The 6,000-nt window shown below is 39.9% G+C and overlaps 1 pseudogene; it reads right to left on the bottom strand.

Moving 5' to 3' along the window:
* Window positions 1-3,822: 3,822 nt before the first annotated feature.
* The window catches only part of LOC100338226 (protein SET-like), a 50,601-nt pseudogene continuing 48,423 nt past the window's right edge, over window positions 3,823-6,000 (bottom strand).

Raw genomic sequence — 6,000 nt, 5'->3', positions numbered from 1 at the left:
CCCTATACTTCTCTGTTCTACCCCCAAATTTCCCCTGATTTATTATGCAGTATGGTTTAGCTGTGCCTTTTCCCTACTTCATTATTGTATAACCCAGTTTCAGCTTCCTTCTTAATAAGGTTCTATCCCTCTAGCAAATTTGGAAACAACAAGTTATGCCTCACATCTGCTGCTGAATCAGTTCCGTATTGCAGCTGCTAATCTTACTGCATAGCCCTTTTCTTCCAAGTGATATATCAGGTAATCACTGTCCTATGCAAAAATGCTTCCTTTCTTTCGCATAGACATCTAAGGTGTCTTGTTGCATTAATATTTGTAGTGTGATAAACTTCTTTTTAAGTCTTGTTCTATTTTCTTTGTGTGTGTCACTGTTTGACCTTGATGTTATCCAAATCGATGCTTGCTCCTTTATTTACTGAATCAGGACATATCCAATTCTTAATCCATTATCTTTCTCTACTATCAAAGCAGGTGATGTTTGATATACATGTATGTTGCTTTTTAAAGGAAAAACATGATTTATTATATGTACTTGGTGTCTTTACTTTTCCCTTTAATCTTTTACTAGAAGAACAATAATATCAGCATTTAGCAATTATGAAACAAAAACTTAACAACAAAAATTAAATGTGTCCTTTGCTCCTAATTACTAAATGTTTATTTAATTTTACACTTTACTTCCATTTTTACTTTATAAAAATATCTTAAATATCTCCTAAAAATAAGAGCTCAAGAAATGAAAGAATGTCAAAGTTATGACCAACTTATTTAGCAACTTAATATTCATAATTTCCCGTCACAAATTGTTTTCCTCCTTCATTTTTTTCTTTTTTTTAAAGATTTATTTATTTTTTTACTTGAGAATCAGAGTTACACAGAGAGAGGAGAGGCAGAGAGAGAGAGAGGTCTTCCATCGATGGTTCACTCCCCATTTGGCCGCAACAGCTGGAACTGCGCTGATCCGAAGCCAGCAGCCAGGAGCTTCCTCCAGGTCTCCCACATAGGTGCAGGGGCCCAAAGACTTGGGCCATCTTCTACTGCTTTCCCAGGCCATAGCAGAGAGCTGGATTGGAAGTGGAGCAGCCAGGACTACAACTAGTGCCCATATGGGATGCCAGTGCTTCAGGCCAGGCGTTAACCCACTACTCCACAGCGCCAGCCCCCCTCCTTCATTTCCAGTGAACAACTATGCATGCCCACATTACCAGTCATGACACATGGAGATAATCTCTAAATTTTTCTTTCTTTCATTTCTAATTCCAAATATTTGCCAATGATGTTCTATTCTAACTATAACCATTAAATACCCCTTGAATCTTTTTTTCTATTTTTTTAAAAAAAAATTATTTGAAAAGCAGAGTTATAGCAGGAGAAGGAGAAAGAGAAAGAGAGGAGCGAAATAGAGAGAGAGATCGTCCATCTGCTAATTCTCAACCAAAAAGGCTGCAATGGCCAGGACTAGGCCAGGCAGAAGCCTGGAGCTTGGAACTCCATCCAGGTTTCCCATGGGGGTGGCAGAGGCTCAAACACTTGGGTCATCTTCTAATGCTTTCCTGGGGACATTAGCAGGGAGCTGGATCAGAAATTGAGCCTCTGGGACTTGAATGTGTGCTCATAAGGGTTATCAGCATTGTAGGTGGTAACTTAACATGCTGTGCCACGACACTGGCCCCTGAATCTTTTTTCAGCCTATCTCTTCTGCTAGCACTGTGAGCAATCAGACTGGTCAATCAACAATCAGGTAGGTCCTGGTGGAAAAATGAGGGAAGAGGAGTCCCTCTAGTAGAGTACAAAATGGTTGCCTTCCCCAAAAGTTATCTTTAACAAGGTTGAATACCTTTCTCACTCCTTGACCTTCTAATGACCTTGACCTTCTATGAGAATAACAAAGGAGTGGTGAGTCCATCCTTCTGATCTCATAGTTTACTCTGAAAACAAATTACCTAGCTCACCTTTTCTGATGGCTCTTTTGTTTTATCAGGAGCAAACCAGAAAGGGCAAATAAGTTTACAAATCAGGTCTTTTGATGGGTTTTGTCCCTACCTTGTATCTGATTTTCAGGTTATTTTTCCCCCAAAATTGTGCTTAAAAATCCCACAACCAATAGCCCCATCAGGTTTTCCTTCCTTCCTTCCTTCCATCCTTCCTTCCTTCCTTCCTTCGCTTCCTTCCTTTGAAAGTCAGAGTTACACAGAGAGAGACATTGGGGGGGGGGAAATCTTCCATCCACTGGTTCACTCCCCAGGTGGCCACAAAGCCCAGGGCTGAGCCATAATGAAGCCCAGGAGCCAGGGAGCTTCATCCAGGTCTCCCATGTGGATAGTGAGGACCCAAGCACTCAGACCATCTTCTGCTGCTTTTCCCAGGCCATTAGCAAGGAGCTGGATCACAAGTGGAACAGCTGGGACATGAACAGGCACCCAGAGGGGATGCTGGTGTTGCAGGCGGTGGCTTTATGTGCCTTGCACAATACCGGACACTATTGACTTCACTCTTTTCCTCACAATGTATGAAGAGTGCTGTTTCTCAGATAAAAAATCTGAGTGGATTCTTCTTTCACTCAATTTAATGACTTCTTATTGCTTTTATGACACAATCTAAACATGCATGGCAAATATTAAGGACCACTTGGAAATTATTCGTTTTTCCTTTTGCCATTACAAAGAGCCCCTGGTTTCTATTGGCTGCCTATAGCTTCAGGGAAGCTTATTCCATCCAAGATCGATGGGTCAAGCAGCAGATTTAGGAAATGTGGATCCAGTGCCTGGGGTTCTTATTGTGTGTGTGTGTGTGTGTGTGTGTGTACACATTTAATTTTAGTGTAAAAAAGCAACTTGTACACTTTTAATGTTTAAAACTGAACATCTTTCTTTTCCAGTGAAACAAAAAGAGAATTCAAAAATAAATAGGAACAAAATTACAGTAGAGGATGTCAATTCCAAATAAGAGCCTACAAGTTCTGCTGATTCTCCTATCACTTGGCAAAACTCAAGTCATCATTAGGGAAAATTCCATTTTTAAAAGTATCATTGCCGGCGCTGTGGCGCACTAGGTTAATCCTCCAACTGCAGCGTTGGCATCCTATATTGGCACAGTTCTAGTCCCGGTTGCTCCTCTTCCAGTCCAGCTCTCTGGTGTGGCCTGGGAAAGCAGTGGAGAATAGCTCAGGTGCTTGGGCCCCTACACCCACATGGGAGACCGGGAGGAAGCACCTGGCTCCTGGTTTCAGATAAGTGCAGCTCCAGCTGTTGCAGCCACTTGGGGAGTGAACCAATGGAAGGAAGACCTTTCTCTCTGTCTCTCTTTCACTGTCTGTAACTCTGCCTGTCAAATAAATAAATAAAATCTTTTTAAAAAAAGCATAATCATAAACTGTACAATTAAACATGCCAAAGGAGAATCCATGTCATCAAAATGCCCACTTAACCTACCCAAATGTCTCAAACTCACCCTTTGCTGACATTCCATAACCCCAATTTTAATATTTTTTTTCATTTTTTAAACAAGAGAAAGTAGACAGATACATGTTGGTAAATGCTGACTGTCCATATTCACATTCAGACACCATGTAATCTCTGAGCCAATATACAGAGAAAGGAGGAGAAAAGCTAGAATTCTATGCCCTCCTACACAACGGCCTCCCGCACCCCTGCTTCTAGCAGAGCAAAGTGAGCAGGAAGTTTTCTTTTTACCACAGAGCACTGTGGTGTTGATTCTATACTGTTTTTGTCAAGACAAGAAGGGATAAAAATTAATTTGTTGTATGCTATGAACTGTGGTATAGAGAAAAGAGACCTCAAAAACAGGGAGACTAAGAACAAGAGGGAAAAAATAAAAATAGGAAGATGGCAAGTTGCTCCCAGGGACTGGTGAAAATTAAAAAAAAAAAGTTAAAGCCTATCAGTGTTTTCTGTTAGTCATCTCCTTCATCCTCCTCACCTTCTTCCCCTTGAACATCATCTTAATCTTCTTCCCCTCCATTCTCATCTCCTTCTACATCAGAGTCTTCCAATTCTTCTTCATCATCATCATCATCTTCTTCTTCGCCTTTGTCATCATCCATTTCAGGAGCCAAGTAGAACTGTAATGGATTCATGCAAATCTCAACTTTGATGGCATCTTCCATCTTATCTTTACCTAAACCAGAATGCTCAGTAACCCAGGTAAAGAAGCTCCCTACTTCCTCATACTGCTTCTTCTTGCTGGCTTTGTTTTGCATTTGACTTGACCATCTTGTCCAATCCTTCCCAAATTTCCATTTGATTCAGTGGAACTTCAAGATGGATTGCCATTCTCATTCCGATGAAATTCTTTGAAGAGAACTTTATTTTTGAAGTAAGGCTTTTCTCCCAGATAGAAACCTATTCTGTAACCTGATTTAGTATCTTCACATTCTGTCCTTCAACTCTGGTCGGATAATACAACATCTCTTCATCCTCCCCACCAAGCAGCACAGATGCTTGCCTATGCTTGACAAATGTCGTTACCCCAAAGTTTGGAATTTTGGTGAGCAGTTCTGACTTCTGAAAAAATGTTTGTGGGATTTGTTATATTTTTGTTCTACTTTCAAAGTCCCCTCACTGGATTATTCATTAAGTCTGTCTGTTTCCTTTGTACTTCATCAATATGTTCAATTGCTTTTTTTCTCCTTTTGACAAACCCCAAGAGGCTCCTGAGTCTGCTGGCCTTGGGCCAGAAGTTGGTCTTGGTTTCTTCATTTTTTTGAGGCAGGAGCGAAGATAGGCATTTGGGGACCGTGCTTCCAAGAAAGTCCCACCACCAGCACCGAGCATGAAGAAACTCCGAGAACTCTGGACATTCTTATGATATATGTTGTGCCAACAAGTGAATCTCAGAATTTATGCTATATATAGGAATCACTATCCATTTTTTTTTCTATGCTGGGTACAAAGGATAAGCAAGTTAGTCTGGGGACAATCAGTTTGATGCTACCAGTGTGGAGGCTGGGGTGCCAAGAATGAAATCAGCTGTGAAGAATTGGATCTGAGAAAAGGGAAGATTAAGCTGGTTCCTGGTGTGCTGGTTTGCACAGCTAGCTCAGGATTTAGAAGTGATTTTTCTGTTATTTGGTATTGAAAGCCATCTTCTAAAAGCACTTTAACTGATTCTCCTCTGCTCTCATCTTTAACTTCAAAATAGAATTGTATAGAATTTCTTTCAAGACATTCTTTCTCTCTTTCCTAGACCTTTGCTCATAAAGTGTCCCTTGTGTTGAATAATTTTGTTTTCTCTCCAGTCTACCCACCTGTCAAAAGCTTGGCTCATCTCCAAACACCTTTCAGGTCTGAGTTTCAGTTTCAGAAAGCCTTCCTTCAGTTCCAGAGTTGGTTACGGCTGATTTGTTCTCCTTTTTCGTGGTATTTGTAATACTGGTCTTGCAATTTATCTGTCTGTTTGGATGTGCCTTCAGTTAACTATACGTTCTATCATGACAGTGACCAAGTCTATAATGTTCATTACTGCATTTTTAGCACTGCGTTCATGGCACAGAATAATCAATAATTTATTCATTCAGTAACTATTTATAAAGTACCTGCTGTGGACCCATACCCAGTAACCTTTGAAGATCTGGGTATAAAAGAGTGTACGCTACAGACAGAATCTACTCACAGTTCATATTCTACTGGGTGGATATAAATAATACACCAATAAAATAATGACTATGAATAGATCAGTGGTAACTGGTGGTAACTACTATGAAGATAAAACAGAGTGCAGAATAAATGAATGAATCAACTTCAAGAATGTGGGGGTTTTTGAACACGTTTAAAGTTTTATTGCTTTTTGAAGCTTTCACCCATTCCAAAAAATGTCTCTCAAATGCACAATTTTAATGTAACACAGTCTGTTTATAAGAATATGGGCTTTTGTTTTGGGTTTCTACTATAAGAAAAATCTGAGGAATTTAATCATGGTCATTTATACTGTTTCTGCAGATTATGTTCCAAAGACAATGATTTAGTTTTTTAAGATTTATTT

The sequence above is a fragment of the Oryctolagus cuniculus genome, chromosome 11 (assembly GCF_964237555.1).
Source record: "Oryctolagus cuniculus chromosome 11, mOryCun1.1, whole genome shotgun sequence".
NCBI lineage: Eukaryota > Metazoa > Chordata > Mammalia > Lagomorpha > Leporidae > Oryctolagus > Oryctolagus cuniculus.
The sequence above is the reverse complement of the archived record's forward strand: the minus strand, read 5'-3'. Positions and strand labels throughout refer to the sequence as shown.